Source organism: Pongo pygmaeus, chromosome 9 (genome assembly GCF_028885625.2).
Source record: "Pongo pygmaeus isolate AG05252 chromosome 9, NHGRI_mPonPyg2-v2.0_pri, whole genome shotgun sequence".
NCBI classification, from domain to species: domain Eukaryota; kingdom Metazoa; phylum Chordata; class Mammalia; order Primates; family Hominidae; genus Pongo; species Pongo pygmaeus.
This window is the reverse complement of record NC_072382.2, coordinates 93098667-93116384: the sequence shown is the minus strand read 5'-3', so window position 1 is coordinate 93116384 and position 17718 is coordinate 93098667.

The window sequence follows — 17718 nt, the reverse complement described above, 5'->3', positions numbered from 1 at the left end:
GTTTTGCAGGTCTGTAATTCTTCTCTGCTGACAACTGTCATTGTAACCTTGTATTTGACATTTAAAAAGCACAGTGCTGGAGAAACAGAGTGAAAGTTCTAGAATGACTAGTGCTTTTTCGCTCTATTGAGTGCCTTTACCTGAATTTATCATTAATGCACATTGTCTTCTTTTCTGCTGTGATCCAAGTTTTTCCCAATTTGGAATTTTTCTCCTATGATTTCTCACTAACAGTTCCTATTGTTATTTTATTATGACATGTAGCCTCAAGCATATTTTGTGAAGCAAAGCCACCTAGTTCTTGATATCATTTTGGTGGTAGTAGGGAGAGTAAATACCCTGTCAGCTGCATACCCTTTCTGATGGGATGAGAAAAATTAATGGCTTAAATATCTATCAGAAAAAGTTTTGTTATCTATTTGTGGGTTTATGTAAATTAGTTGTAGTTCACTAATGGAATAATTTATTTGAACATTCATTCAAGATTTATTGAACACCTATTACAAGTGAAAATTTCATTATAGTATGTATAGACAGCTGGGTTTCTATAAAGATAAGCACATAAAGATATTGCATTATTTTATATAAGTCATGAAATCTGTGAAGAAAAAGTGCTTAATAACTTTAATTTGTAAGCATTTTCATAGGAGAAAAGTGCTTCCCTAAAGAACAGATGCCCAGGCTGTGCTGAAACCCAGGAGAGTTTTACATGGCACCTCCAGATCTGTAGCTTTTCTCACGGTGACTATCATTGTGAAATTAAAAAAAAAAAAAAAAATTCAAGAGAAGGGAAACTTTAGCTTCTAGGAAGATGGGTTAGATGTCCTTTTCTCTTTTCCTCCTGCTAAGTATAGCTGAAATCCCTGAACATTACGTATAAACAAACAAAAAACTCTAAAAAGTGGTGAAAAGAAGGCAGACCAGCCAGGGACATTGGGACCCAAGAGACAACGTGGTGGTATGTTCTTTAGGCTTTCTTTTGGTATCCTGCATGTTAATCTTAGAGCTCAAAAAAGCAAAATCCAGAAACTCCAATGGGTGCAGACACACAAAAAGCCCAACAAAAGTCTGATTTTTCTAGCTGAAGGACCAGAAAGGGAAATAAAACTTTTAGACAATAACTGTTCTACTGCTGCTAAACACCACAGAGCAAACTTTGGCCCCACTTTACATGCACCAGCAAAGATGAAATGAAGAACTTAGAAATCCACTCTTGCCAGGCTGTAACACCATAGCTAAGAAAAAAAAATTACATGAGTCTTCCTCATCTTTAATCCAGCTGTATCCTCAAACCCTTTCTCAACACAATGCTGCCATGTGGTACTAAACTCCCTCCCCAAGGATGTAAGTGTGGAGAGCATGTGGGGAGGCTGGCAAAGTGAGTAGTTTCTCTCTCTGCCTGCTGGGGTACTGTCAGGAAAGGGCTAGGGGAGAGTCAGGGTTTTCACCATGGCCCCATGGTAAAGGTACATCTGTGGAAATTACATGGAAAACAGTTAGAGGACACTCCTACCACTGATCCAGGGAGTTATCAGTGGTGTCCTAACGGGGAGATGGAACGCCCATTGCAGTCCAGCCTGTTGTACCAATGTCAGTTTCCTGGTTTTGCTCCTGTACTATAGTTATATAATGTGTAACCATTAAGGAAAACATGGATGAAATATTCATGGGACTGACCTCTACTATTTTTTCAACTTCGTATGAATGTGCAATTATTTCAAAAGCAAAAAGTTAAAGTAGAGAAATACATTTATAACAAATTTAAATTTTTGCTCTCAAGTTGACTGCCAATAAATTATTTCCCCTTTTAAATGTGAAATAAAGGTAGACTCTATAAAAAAAATTCAAGAAAAATATATGTGTCTTCTTTTAGATCTGTTTTCTTTATGACCCCTAACCTATATGAAAAGACTGGTGGGAAATACACACAGATAAGCAACAGCAACCCATCAGTGGCTATTTCCTAGTTGAGGTTCTATAGGGTGATTGACTTCTGTGGCAGTCTGGCTAATTGTTTCTGTAGTCCCTATTTCCTATCCTTCTGGATAATATAGCTAGACTACATTTCTTATCCTCTCTTGTAATTATGTGTGGTCATTGGACTGAAGTCTTGGCAAATGAAATTCTATTGGAAGTGATATATGTTCCTTGTTGACTTGGTCCTTGAAAACCGTCTAAGTGATCCTTCACCTCTTCTCCATCTGGAGCTGGATGAGAGCATTCCAGGTGCCTAGAGGAGGGCTGAACAAGATAAAAGAGCCTGCATACCTTAATAACTCCAAGGAGCAGAACATCCTTATTCCCCTGCAACCAACTGAACTTTAAGCAAATGAATAATTATTTCCATTTCTAAAAGCCATTTCATCCTTGGGGTTTATCTGTTACTTCACTTTTCGTGATGTGGGAAGGAGTGGTAGTGGTGTATGGGGTTTCTTGTCAAGAGATGAAAATGGTTTGAGATTCCCAATTATTTTTCACACTTGGTGTCTGAAATCTCTCTGGAATTCACTAGGAAGTGAAGGCAGGGGACCAGGTTCTAGTCTAATGTATATTACTTCATATTCAAAGGGAGATAATTGCACAAGGCTATCTTTCACTTCCAATTTTAACAGTCTTGAGTATATTAATTTATATGAAGTACAGCACATACTTGGTACTCTTGTACTTCCTCCTTTACTCACAAGAGATACTGCAAAATAAATAGTTGGATCTTTCCCTCTGATTCCAGATGTAGCTTCAAACTCCTTCTCAATACAATGCTTCAGGCCACTGTTGCCAATATACTTGTATTGACCTAAGTGCTGAAACCTATAGGTCAATGCTACTCTATATACTGATCTAATGACAGCTATGGGTGTTAGCACCTTGGCTAGCAGGCCTTATAGGTAGGTTCATTCCGTCTCTTCTAGCACCTCCATGATGCATTCTCCATGCTCCACTCTGTCTCTCACACCTAGTTTCCTTTGAAGTGATGATATTTGTGGGATAAGTTATGTTTTTCAGGGACTCTTCTCTATTTTGAAATATGAGGCTTGAGAATTAATGTCCTAGAGGAAATGAAGGAAAAACAATATTTAGAAAACTTTAGAAGTGAGTCAATCCTTTTTTTACTTACACAAATATTGTTCTTAAGTGCAAGAAGGCTGTGATATGCCTCCCACAATACAAAAAGATAGTTTATATTTTACTTTTTATAATGGTACCTTAGGAAGAAATATAATTATGCATTTATTACAAAATGTGTTGAGAGGCCCATATTTCTTGATTACTCACTAACCTTTTTTGGGTTTGTGAAACCTACCCTAGGCTGTTTCCTTTGTGGGGTGAACAGTACTAGTGTCTACAATATTTATCTTTCCCTCTTGTTCCAAACCAACAGAAATCAAATCTGTTTGAAATGGTAATGAATGAGTCAAATCAAAATCCTTGCTATTCCAGTCTTCTTTGGATTCAGAGGGGTGGTTAAGAGTTATAGTTGTTTTCAGTGAAATGTAGATGGGATTAAACTGGTTTTCTGAGGAGATTGATTTTCCTGATGCAGATATTGTCCCCTTTTCTTTCCCTCCTTTCCTTTCTTGCCTTGAATGCACTCATGATAGCCTCACCTGCTGCAGTCATCTAGAAATCATAAGAGGAAGGCCAAGAGATTCACAGATACATTTGTCCTAATTTAATGAGATTTATTGCACCAATGTCAGTAGCCACTTTCCTCTAGATTTTAGTTTTATGAAAAAAATAAACATATATATTTTAAAGCTAATATAGTCATGTTTTCTGCAGTTTACAGCCAGATAATAGACTAGGCTTGATCATAAATATCTGCAGGAGATTACGTATTTCACCAAGAGAAAGGACATCTTACCTCAATAATTGGGAAAAACTTTCAAAAAGGAAGTTTCAGCATATAATTATGGAATATGAAGTGAGATCTAAAATAACTCTAAGTCAGAATTTAGTAGACTTTAAGAACCATTGTAGGAATTTTTACTGTATACCACTGGAAATAGCTGATAGTGTATTCCATATTAAACGTATAAAACTAACATGTATTGAGTGTTTACTACTTTTAAGCACAACGTTGAGTATTGTATCTGCTTCTTTATTATCTCAGTTAATCCTCACATCAGACTTATGCAGTAGAAATATTTTTTACTCCCACTTAATAAATGAAGAAACATCGAGACTTGAAGGGGTTAAATAACTGGCCCCAGAGCCTCAAATACTACCTGTTTTGTCTTATTCATGTGGTATCCCTAACACCTAGAATGGTATCTGATAAAGAGTAGGTAGTATGTAAGTATTTTCAGTGAATAATAAATGCATACTCCTTCTGTATGTGTTACACTGTTTTATTGAGTATCTGCTATGCCGTGGCCTCAGGCTAAGGTCTCAGAACATAAAATATTTATAGGAAAACTTCTTTGTCCCTAAGGAGATAAGATGTGTGCATAATCTTCTTGTAAACAGCAAATTTCAATGCTGTAAGTTACTCTTTTGTTTCCCCCCAGGGTAATCAAAAAATGAATTCACAGAGTTGGTGGACTTTGAGCTATACGCAAATAAAGGCCGATGAAAAAACAAGGATGGATAAAGAAGAATGTAAGGGTGGTTAATATGTAAAATATAAGGTGAGTGGAGGCAGAAGATGAGTTATGTTTAGGCTGAGTTGTGCAGGTGCTACACAGCAAACCAAAAGTTTGAACTTTAGGGTTTTATTCTATGGTCAATGAGGAATTCACAGGGATAGGTAAGCAGTGAAGCAGTATACTCAGATTAGCTTTTAGCAAGATAACTCTGGAATCAGTTTGGAAGGACTAACTTCAAAAATGACAAGAAACTGAAGATTGCTATATTCATCTAGACACAGAGGCTGAGGGCACATGGCTTGAGATCCAGACAGGCTGAATATGGAAGAGTCCTGAGGAGGGATAGTAGATGAAATTCTATGAAGAGAAAAAGGAAACAAAATAATGTTATTGGAGCACAGAGATTTGCAATCACTTTACTCATAATATAGTCATTTCTTACTTGCAGATTCTGTATTTGTAAACTCATCTACTTATGAAATTTATTGTAATACCCCAGTCAATACTAATGGCACTTACGAGTCATTCACAGACACGCACAGACTGGCAAAAAATTTGAGTTTCTGGTGTGCATATTTCCAGCTGAAATGGAACACAGCAGAGCTCTGTCTATTTCAGCTCTCGTATTATACATGAGTGTCCTTTTTACCGTCTATTTAGTGCTACATTTCTCACAGTTTGTGCTGTTTTTGATTTCACTGTTTAAAATGGTGCTCAAGCATAGTGCTGAAGCACTGACTAGTGTTCTAAGGTGCAAGAAGGTTGCAATATGCCTCACAGAGAAAATATGTATGTTGGAGAAGCTTTGTTCAGGCATGAGTTTTAGTGCTGTTGACCATGAGTTCAATGCTAATGAATTAATACTGTCTATTACGTATGGTGTCTTCAGAGACACAAATAAAATAAGGTTGTATATTGATAGCTTGACAACAATGTCATAACCACACACTTGTAGGGACCCATCCCTATTTTTCCTTTGAAGAAATGATTTGGTATTTAGTAATTCAGTGTTCAGGGCAACGTTGTAGAATATAACTACTGAGAATAATGAAACTTGAGTGTATATATCATAGAATAGTAGACCTGGATGAAGCATTAGTAATAATCAATTCAATGCCATTATCATACAGAAAAAACAGGTTCAAAGACATAAAGTGAAATAAACAATGTCGCATTCTTATTTATCACTGAGCCTGGACCAGAGTTAGAAATCTTAATTTGTTCTTCAGTAGTTTTCCCTACTCCATAGAAATATAAACCTTTAAACAGAATACTGGCCTGGACAAAATATTTAAGCTAAAGTGTTAGGTGATTAGATTTTCTTTTTTAAATTGGAAGGAGGGTCTATGATGGGCACACATGATGAGTCATTCATGTGATGCGTGGTTGCCGCTCTGATTCCTTGTCCTTAATCAAGGCTGATCTTAGTCTTGTATCACTCTACTCTAAACCCAGATAGACTGAGAACTTAAGAGTCTTTCAAAGGTTACCAGAAGGATCTCTCTCATACGATCACCTGTGCTAAGGGAATACCGCTGTTTTTAAACAACCAGTGGCCTTCTGGCAGATCATAATGTAGCACAGGGTCAACAGCCTGTGGCCTGCAAGTCAAATTTGTCTCACTGCCTGTTTTGCCTAAATTATTGTATTTGTTGTAAATTATTGGAACTCAGCCATGCTAATTTTATTATGTATTGGTAAATGGCTACTTTCATGCTGCCGTTGCAAAACCGAGTAGTTGTGACAAAGATTAAATGGCTGTTTATATTTATTATCTTGCCTTTTAGAGGAAATGTTTGCTGACTTCTGGTGTAGCATATAGCATGAAATTTGGTGTCATTTCTCCATGTAAATGGTCTGTGACGACAGTCTTTGAAAACATTTTATCAGTTGTTCTGCTTTTATCTCATGGTTTAAGATACTGCATTGAAGAGCTTTATCAAGGTGTCTAGATGACATGAGAGGATTATATTTTGCTATTTGGTATCATCCAAAAATCTGAACCAATTTAACAAAAGTGTGCCATAACTCACTTTAGCACTTACTGAATTATACATCAGTCACCTGAATGAGTATAGCAAACTTGAGTTTCCTAACTCAAGGACTACAGTGGTAAGAATCTGAATCTGCAATGCATTTCTTGATCTAGCCTGTCCTCACCAGCTGTCAACATTACCTGAACCAATTGTTATTGTGGCTGTCAGAGCTGACATTCAAAATCAGTAACGGGACAGAATTAACTTCCTGAGTGTCTTTCCTATTGCACAAGCATATATAAGAGATGCTTTTATTTAGCTTAGTGACATTTGCCACCCAAGTACTGACAAAACAGTGTGTCTAAACAAATGTTGATTACACAGATTCATCTCTCCGTGATAATGAATGCTAAATGCATAGAGGTAATTACATAATAATCTCGCAACGGCACACAGTGACTTTTGCTTAATGGAATTACTGGGATGCAGTGTTTTAATGTTGTAACCTGACGCTTCAATGAAAAGAAGACTGTGGTAAACAGTTTAGCAGAGCTTCTTCTATATTCTTATTGTTGAACTGAGCATTGTCTTTACAGAGGCATCCTGAATTTTTAAAAATTTCTTTTCTTAATTAGCAAGTTATGGCTGAATTAACACATTGCTTCAGTTCCTTGTTAATCTCCCAGGCATCTTTATAAAAAAGGTTTACAGCCCAAGATGAGGATTTCATGAGAATAAAAACTTTTATTAAGTATCTACCTCTCAGAATCTTGTAAGTGTATGAGAGAGAAGTATTAGGGATTGGGGGAATCAGATAAACCATGAATAATTGTACACCCCCTTCAAGATATAGGCCAGAGAATATTTTTTATAGGCTCTTTCTAGGAGCTGTAAGTATGATAAAACATAAAGAAAACCGTAATCATGAGGTGAAGAATGTAGCAAGATAAGCTATCTTGGGTTGAAATGCTATGTGGAGGAAGGAATAACAAGCGCATAGATCCAAAGTGAATGTGAATATATACATAGGGATTATTTTATATAATAATGTATATATGTACATTATTATATATAATAATATGGTATACAATAATGATCATTTTAAAAAGGTGACATGTATGTAAGCAGTAGAAGAAAGATTATGTAAGAATGCTAAAGATTCCTTGGGATTGGGCAGAATAAGCTATTTGAGAGGGAACACATAACATGAAGATAGGAATATTTAACCCTACACATGTAGCTTTGGCATCTTTATATTGGGTCAATTGACTACAGGTTGTAGTTGCAAATAACCATCCAGCAAAAATCACTATAAAATGCCTAAAGGTATGTGTAGTGATGATCAGGAACACCTGTACACCCAGGGTTGCTTTTGGTTTTCAGTCACAGCTGCCCTTGGCTGCTCACCTATTGACCTTTTCATAGGCCATTTGTGAAAGCAGTAGCAATATTGATAGTCTGTGACTTAGGGCTCATTAATATCATGTATTTGTCCACCCAAACCAACAAGCTAAGCATGCAAAGCAGCAGAGTGCTGATATTCTGAAGGTCCATTGCTCAAACCAAAAACGAATGGACTTTAAAGTCAAAAAGATGTAATTTTATTATATACACAGCTTTGCCATTTATTAAGACTGTGACTTTGGGCATTTGATTTAACCCCTTCTAAACTGTAACACTTTATGTTAGGATGGCAATAATAATTCATAGGATTAGTATTTTGATTAAATGAAAAACAAAGTAACTCACATATATAGTAAGAATCAATACAAAAATAGATTATTATGTAAACAAAGAATTTCATCCTTTGAGTGTGAACATGGGCTCTTTGAATGTTGCATAAGAAAATAATTGTGCTAGGCGAAGAAGAGCAGGACAGGTAGAATCTGTCAAAATATTGTTTGAAGACCTAAATTAACAAAACATTTATTTTTTAGACCCTAATATTAATTTGCCTGACTTTGGAAGAGACATATTGTTTATATACCATATCATTTCACCAGATACAGTTTTTAAATCTGTGGGAGGACTCAAATGGTGGCTTTGCAAGATGTGTATCACACACAATTCTTATCTCTGCTCTAATGCTTTACAAACAGAAGCAGGCAGCAGTCCCTGACATAGTATTTCACTCAAGTGAGCCCTAAAGCCAGTGTTCATCACCCCCTAGAAGAGCTACCTGATACACCAATAAATAAAATTTTATGCCTGCTCCATTTGAGAAGACAAAGTCTGTAGATTAAAACTCAACTGGAAGGTTGTGATTTAATCTTACACTTGAAATTAAGTGTGATGTCTATGAAGTGGCCCCTTAAAAGAAAAGAAATGAGTTTACAGTCTACTAAAGCCATCAGGTTCCTAGGGAATTATAAGTGTGCCTAGACTCTAAAGTGTTTTTCTTGTTGTCGGAAAATTCTTATATCCACATCAAGTAAAAATGACTTCTACTTTAGCAGTCCTTTGTTTGGCTTAGCCTTTAGGACTTCTTAATAATGCAGCCTTCCTTCTGTTTCCTTAAGAAGATTCTTCTCCAAACTTTCATGGCTTGAAAAAATAATGATTTTATATTTTTTTAGAAAAAAGAAATTTTAGGGTTTTAGGAGAATATCTTCTCAGGCCTCTCTTATGGCAGAGATTCACCTGCACTGGAATTTTTTTTTTTTTTTTTTTTTTTTTTTTTTTTTTTTTTGACACGGAGTCTCGCTCTGTGGCTGAGGCTGGAGTGCAGTGGCATGATCTGGGCTCGATGCAAGCTCCACCTCCTGGGTTCACGCCATTCTCCTGCCTCAGCCTCCCAAGTAGCTAGGACTAGAGGCGCCCGCCACCGCGCCCAGCTAATTTTCTTTTCTTTTTATTTTTTGTATTTTTAGTACAGACAGGGTTTCACCATGTTAGCCAGATGGTCTCGATCTCCTGACCTCGTGATCCGCCCACCTCGGCCTCCCAAAGTGCTGGGATTACAGGCGTGAGCCACCACGCCTGGCCTGGAATTTTCTTAATTGACCTGTGTAGAACTCGAAGTGCTCCTTAATATGCTTTGTGAGGGGGAGAAAAAATGTTGTATCATAGTCAGGTTAGAGACTAAGTTGGAGACACACATATAATCTCATAAAATTTATAAGAATTTCTTGATGAAGTAACTTGTTTGCCATTGTTTAACCTGGAGTTTCCCAAACATATTTATATAACTTAATTCTCCACACTCTCACACCAATATAATGTCACCCTATGGAACTATCCTTCAGTGGAATGCACTTTGGGAAACATTGATATATAATGAATGACAAATGGCTACAGGAATATGAGAATGAATATTTTTATTTATCTCATTACCTGTAATAGAGTCACACCTTTAATTGATAATTTTATAGCTACTTTTTGAATCATTGAAGTTCTTCTCTCTGTGATAGGTAATGTGTGCTACATTTTCTATTTGTGACACTACGAAAGGCATTGTTTGTTTGTGCCACTGCTTCTCATAATAATCCTTCTTGCCCTGAACTCAGGGGTGGGTTATCCCTTTGGGTTATCTCTAGACATTAGTTCATAACCCTTCTACCCCCTTAAGATTTCCCTTTAGCCTTTCTTTTTCTCCCATGAGTTCTCCAGGTTTTTTAAAGCAGGTGCTATAGCAAAGAACTCATGTTCTCTATTTTTCCAGTATCTAGGCCCATCTAGGTTATTTTGCACATTGTTTCTAATTCTGTATTTAGATGGCTGCTTTTCATTCCGAGACTATATCATCTTACACTACCAGCTATTGACTATTAACATGTTTGAATAGATACTCTATCAAGTCTGCTTTGCATTTAGTTTCATTCTTCTACAGTTTAATTACTTTTCTGAAATTGTCACTATCTGCAAACTTAATGAAAGCATCCTTTATTGATAACAGTGATAAAATTTTCAAGCAACACAAATACCAGATGGTCTCTGCCTCCACTTCTCCTAAAAATTCTTTTCAAAGTAGCCCTACTCATTCAATAACCAATCTTTAGAGTCAATCCAAGTTTTGAGGTTCTTGTGTGGGGATTGTGAATATTGTCCTCTTTGCACCTAAAATCCATGCACAGTGCCTGTATATGACAGCTTTTCAATGAATGTCTGTATAAAAGGAACATCAGACCATTCAACAAATCATGTCAGAATAGCACGGTCTGGACTACATCTGCACAGATTACTGCTGATAATATCATTTGAGAAGTAAACAGATGCTTGATGAAATCCCACAAATTGTGTCTATTCTTGCTTCCTTATTTAGAGAGTTTATTTTTTTAATGATAATAACTAATTAAATTAGTCTGCTACATCCTTTTCCTAAGGTCATGTTATCTCCATGCTAACTATGTACTCAGCTAGTTGACTGCTAACTCACAAGTTTTATACAGTTTATTTGTTTTTTCATATTTTAACATTTATGAAGTCAGGGTAAATTTTATAATTGATGACATCCCATCATTGTGTCATAGCTTAACTGGCAGAGTTTTTCTTTCTTAGTAATGAATATAATAACGGTGAATCATAGTCCATGAAGATTTGATGAAATATAGTTTTTTAATGCTCTCAGTATGCAGAGTATGATGCTCTGAGACTGGGGATAGTGAGATTCTTACAGGAGAATAATGTTAACATATCAATTGTATCAAGTTTATAAAGGACTCTTCAGTACATTATGGCACTTGATTAGCATAATAGCAGTAGAGTTATTATTAGCTTTAGTTTACACCTAAAATAAAAACACAATTAAGCGACTTCCTCAAGGACATATAGGTTTACAAAGACAGTACCATGTTTATTTTAATTATAGAGAATAATGTAGTGCTTGGCACATAGCATGAACTCAATATATATTTGTAGAATAAATAAGAGAATAAAGTTTTACTGAAATTTAACTTATTCTCATTTGAATCCTCTTCCTTTCTTATTATGACATTGATCCATCTCCCTCATCTCTTTCCAGCATTTCATTATCACTCATTAGATGGCCAACTCTTTAAGGCGTAAGACCAAAATAAAAACACATTGAAAAATATATTAGAACTTTTAGAATTGGAATGGGCTTTAGAGGTCACATAGTACTGTCTGCTTTATTTTAAAGAGAAGTAACTATGGACCAGAAAGTCTGAATGATTGATTTAAGCTTACATGGTTAGTAAATGGCAGAAGCTGGCCTTGAAATTGAAAATGCTGCATTTTGGATTACTCTACTAACATTTCTTTTAAATGATTGTTCTGGTGGTTAAAGTCAGCTAACTTGCCTTCAGAATTAATCTGAACGTCTAACTCATGTTCAAATTGCTAGAAATTTCCACTTGAATGCCTCATGAGAGTGTCAACCTGAAATTGTGCAAAACAGAAAAGCTTGCTCTACCTCCCGTCTTTAAATCTTGGCTAAGGACAGCCACATTTTCCCAGTCAATCTGGGGTAGACACTTTTTTTCCTCTCTCTCTCACCCTTCACCTCAAAGTAATGCCCCATCCCATTTCTCATATCTGTCTCCTACCCATCTGTCACTCCCCTATTTCAGGACATCGCCATCTCTCTCTGTACTATTCTAGTGTCCTACTTTGTTCCCTCTGCCTTTGATTTTGTCTCCTGAAATCTATTCTATAAACTATAGTTAAAGTAAAAAGAAATATAAACATTAATCTAGTTGTGATCCTTTTCTGTTTAAAATATTTTATTGGTAATTTACCTTCAAATTTAAATCCAAGCCTTTAGTAAGTACTACACGTTTTTGCAAAATCTGGCTTCTGCCTAATTTTACACTTGTGTTTCCCAATTCAGACATACTCTGCAGACATACCAGACATTCAAGCACAGCGATCTAGAGCTCTAGCTCTGGAGTTTCATGTATAGAACCACATCCTAGCTCTAGTTTAGTAAGTAAGTGTTTAAGTTTACTTAAGTGACCTAATTTCCCTAAGCCTCAGTTTCTTCATTTGAAAAATGAGTTTAATATATTATCCTATTTATTTATAAAGTACTCATTATACACCGGACATATACATTGTAAAAATGAAATAAATATTAGCTATTACTATATTTCATAGTTCTGTGACTTTATTCATGTAAATTAGCTTTTTGGGAATGTAATTTCTTTTTGTTTCAGCTTGGGTCAGTCTTTCTCATCACTGAAGACTCAGTTCAGTCTTCATGTGGCCTGAAAGATTTTCTTAACATGCCTTTTCCCAGACAGGGCTCCCTAGCACTCTGTGCAATTCTTTACTGTAGCACTGTTCATGCTATACTTCCTGAATTGCATGCCTTTCCAACTAGACTGTGAGTTCCTTAAAGGCAGCAACTGTGGCTTTTAACTGTGTGTCCTGAGACTCTAGCATGGTATCTGACACAGAGAAGACACTTGAAAATATCGGTTGAAATCATCTAAAGACCATGAGGCTATCACTGCTGTATCCCCAGTTATGACTTGCATGTAGTAGGCCAGTTGATAATGATCTGTTGAAAGAATTAATTTGTGAATTTGAAGATGGATACTCCCTTTGGCAGGTTTCTTCTTCTATGATGTCCCCAAAATTATTACTCTATCAATATCCGACTATAAACATTCTCTACTTCAATGAAAGATTGTTGTAAAATTGGTTTCTGGCATTGTTGATTGCTTTTATTTTAGGAAGTGGCTGACACTTCTGCCTGTGATGTTAAGGCAAGAACCTGTGCCTGATCATAAGGATGAGAAACACTGTATCAGAGCAGTTCCTGTGGTTGTTGCAGCTGTGCTTCCTCCTATACATTTGTGTTTTCCTTGTGACCTCATCAGATAAGCAATCCACCTATGAGATACTTCGGAGTTTACTAACTCCTGGTGCTCAACCAGATGTTGCTTTTGGGGTTACCTTATACATTGAAGTTGGCTCCATCTGTCAGAATTTCTTCTGCAAGAACCTTCAGGTTACATTACTCACATGAAAATATGCTAGAGTTACAACTGGGACATTCATATCAAAGAATAACGTGGTGATGGAAATCCAGGACAGATTACCTTCTCTGGCCCTTCAGGAATATATGTTTTTCTCTCTCTTTTCTTAAATCATTAGGTTTCTTCATACCTGCATGGTTTTGGCAGCCTACGGTTTCGGACCATTTGTGCTTTTGTTCTTTATTTTCTTCTTTCACTGGCTCTATCTGAGACTCTCTCCCTCTGCTTTTCACACAGGATCATTGGCATCTGGCTTTATGTGCCATTTATGGTGTCACATGTGCAGTCTTGCCACTTTTATTCAGATTTAGAGTCTTTTATAAATGCAAATACAGGGTTAGTACTAAAACTGTAGAGTCACTAGGAACTTTGGATGTTAGGTTATTTTGGAATACACGTCAAAACAGTAAATTTTCAAAATTTTTTTTTGTTCTGTAAGCCTATGATTGTATATTTTTCCCTCCATTTGAGAACTTGCTAAATTCTGTCTTGAAATATGAAAAAAAAAAAAGAACAGCATTAGAAACTACTGAGTATCAGGCATGGGCTACGCAGCTCATGAACATAAGAAGAAATTTTGCATTGATATTTGCAGATGACTGGTTTTATGAAATAACGCCAAATAGAGCATTCTACCTTTCCCAACACCTTGACTTCTTCCAGTTCCTCCAACACCAAGCTCTTCACTACCCTGCACCCTTTGTATGTGCTGCTACTCCCTTTCAGGAGTGTTCTCCCCTCCAGCCTCCTCAGGAGTAATCCTTTACCTTTTAGATTATTATCCCTTTGGGGAAGATTTCCCCGACCACTCTATCTTAACAAATTTCCTTTTATCTCTCTCTATCCTTTTCTTCTTCCCTTCATAAGCCCTATTGTAACATTCAGTTATTTTCCTTCCCTTTCTGATTGGAGTTTTGGGTCTGTCCCTTTGAATAGAATATAAGCTTCATATATTCTATTGAGAGAAGTACTGTATCTCTAGTTTTTTCCATTGTATTCTCAGTGTCCAGTCATTGTCAAAAATCAATAAATAATATGTGATGTGCCAAACACTGTTTCCAGTATTTTGCATATATTAAGTCATTTATTCTAATGACAAAACTATCAGGAGGATGTTACTATCTTTGTGTTGCAGCTGTGAAAATGAGAAACAGAAAGATCAAAATCTTCGTCCAGGGTCACACAGCTAATATGTGAATATGTTAGAATTCAACCCTGGGAAATCTGGCTCTGGAATCCATGTTCTTAATGAATACAGTCACAAAGTTATATATAAGAAGTTAAATTACCAAAAATATGCTCTAATGTAAAAGCAGGTGATGCATTGGAGTAATGGTGAAATATCCCCAAATAACTTTGAAACATGAATAATAATGTCCTCTGAGCGTCCTCTGAAAGGGAAGATTTCCAGGCCAGCTAAACTAGACTGTTGTAAGCATTAAGGTATTAACATATCTAAAGAAAGAATGTGTCAATCATAAGGGAGATTACTCTGTAATGGAAATAAATAACAGAAAAAAATGAAGGATATGTTACTAGGCTAAGAAAAACCATCTCCCTTCCCCCCTTTTTCCTCAGTCTAGGAATGAAAGTGATAACTTGTAACAACACCTTGTAAGTTTGTGTGTGTGTGTGTCTGCGGTAAAATGTATATAACATAAAGCCTATAATTGTACCCATTTTTGAGCGTTCATTTTCAAAGCTTCAGGTGAGTTTTTGTATAGCTAATGAGCAGCCATTAGGACATATATGCCCTAATCACATGCTTATTTCTTAATTTATTGTTATGTACAGCAAGGATTACTTAAAAGATGAGGTGGAGCAAGGATTGGATGGAGAAGTGGAAGAAAAGAAAGAAATATTATTTCTGCTCTGTGTTGCTCTGCATGATTTTCTTAAAAGCTAACTCTGATGTTGGCAGGGTGGTCTTGCAAATAACCAAAGAGATAGTAAAATGTTTATCTTCTTAATATAATGAATATTTTTCTTTGGGAGGGGCTACATATGTCCTATGTGCAGAATAAATGTAGTTTCCCTGTGCTGAATAAATGACAGAGGGTGAGGGAACATATGGATCGTGATTCGTTTATTGTAACCCTTGCTTTGTTTCTTCCTAGTCAGTAAAACAAAGTTCCCTGGTTGAATTTCTCTCTATGTTATGATTCACCATTCTTAGAAACTTTCTACTTCTTGTATATTAGAAATGTTGTATGTCCAGACTTGTGTATTGTATTTACTCAGAGAAATTTCCTGAACCGTGGAAGCCCTTAAATACCTATTTTCTGACATTTACACATACAAACCAGAGAAATATGTTGCTTTCTAATTAAGCTTCTGTAATTTTTTTTTTAATGTCATGGAATATTACTATATGGATTCAGTCTGATTTTTTCCCATGGTCTACGTTAGTGACACTTTTATCAAACTAAGTATTCTAGATTTTGAACGTGAGCTGGAAAGCTTCGTTGATGTTAACCAAAGGAAGTGTTATCTTACCACTCTGTCAAGCCAGTCTATTTGTTCTGGTTCTATAAGCTGTTGGAGTTGCCAATTGGTAAGACTCACATACAGGGCTTCCTGCTATAAGCCCCGTACTCCTGCCACTGTGTCCATTTGAAATAGAAAACAAGAATATAAGAATCAGCAGCCTAGAACCTAACTCTTAGCTTGAAAATGAGTCATTGTTGCTTTTGGACAATTTATTTTCTTAAGAGAATTTATAAGTCACAACGAAGGTAAATCTCTGTGATATAAGCTTTTTTATGAATTATATTTCTAAATTCAAACAAATAAAACATTAAAATATTATGTCAATGCTATTTGAACACCCAGTATTAAATTTGCTTGTGATGTTTGTGGACAGAATAACATAGCAATTCTACTGTACTGAAGTTACTTGTATATCTTAGTTATTGTTTATGTATTGACGCATTCAAGTAAACCACACTTCCAATATCCTGTAAGCAGGCAGAAAAGGGTCATTTAATCATTAGAATGTATTGCCAATTTAGATTTCTTGAAAAATTAGACTCTTTAAAAGCATTTTGTAAGATGTTCTGTATATAATTGTTCAAAGGTAAGTGGAAGACACAACTTGTGAAGTTATATTGCTCCATGCTTACCTATATATGAAATATTTGTGGCAAGTATATAAATATCTGTATATTAGTGCTATGAAGTCCTTGAGGTGGGAAAAAGGCATAAAAAGACAATGTGTTTAGTCTAATTATGAAGATCTATTTTTAGAAGGTAATATATATAGCCTGTGTTATACACTCCTATTTTGAATGAAGAAAATCTTGAAATGAGGTAAAATAATGTGATTTATGGTGCATTCTGATAAATGAGGTGTAAATGAGAAGGTCATAGAAACACATTAGAATAACTTGGCTCCTATACAAGGGAGTCTAAGTACAAAAATGTCTCATTACACCATATCTTGTGCTACAGATGTTTATGCACCTGCCTTATCTTTCTTATCAGGATATTTTAGGGAAAACTAGTTCTGCTTCACTTCTGTATCTCCCATCAAGTATTCTGCAGTGCCTTGCATAGAGTTGATTTGAGATGTATAAATGTATAAATGAAATTATGGAATTATAAAGAATATTATTAATATGTTGGTGGCATCGTTAAGGTCCAGCTGGAGACTAGACTCAGGTTATATTTTTACAGTAAGGTTGAAGCTACTTTGAAATAGAATACATGCAGTTATTAGTAATAATTAAACACAGGGAATTATTTTTACATTCAACATGTTACCACAACTGAATACCCGTAAGACTGGTTTTTCAAAAGAGAAAAACTCATTTGGATGACATGTAATGTATCTACATAGATACTTGAATGAACATTTATTATGAAATAAATCTCAAAATTATTGGTTTTATAATCAAAGAGATTTATTTAGGTTTAAATATTAGATTGAACTTTCAAACTAGTCATCTTCAAAAGTTATTCAACCTTCCTGATATGGTTTCTTTTCCCTTCCCTTCCCTTCCCTTCCCTTCCCTTCCCTTCCCTTCCCTTCCCTTCCCTTCCCTTCCCTTTTACTTTTCTTTTGTTTTCTTTTCTTTTTATTTTTTTTAGAGACAGGGTCTCAGTATGTTGCACAGGCTGATCTCGAACTCTTGGGCTCAAGGGATCCTCCTGCTTTGGCCTCCCAAAGTGCTGAGATTACAGGTGTGAGGGACAACACCTGGCCTAACATGTTTC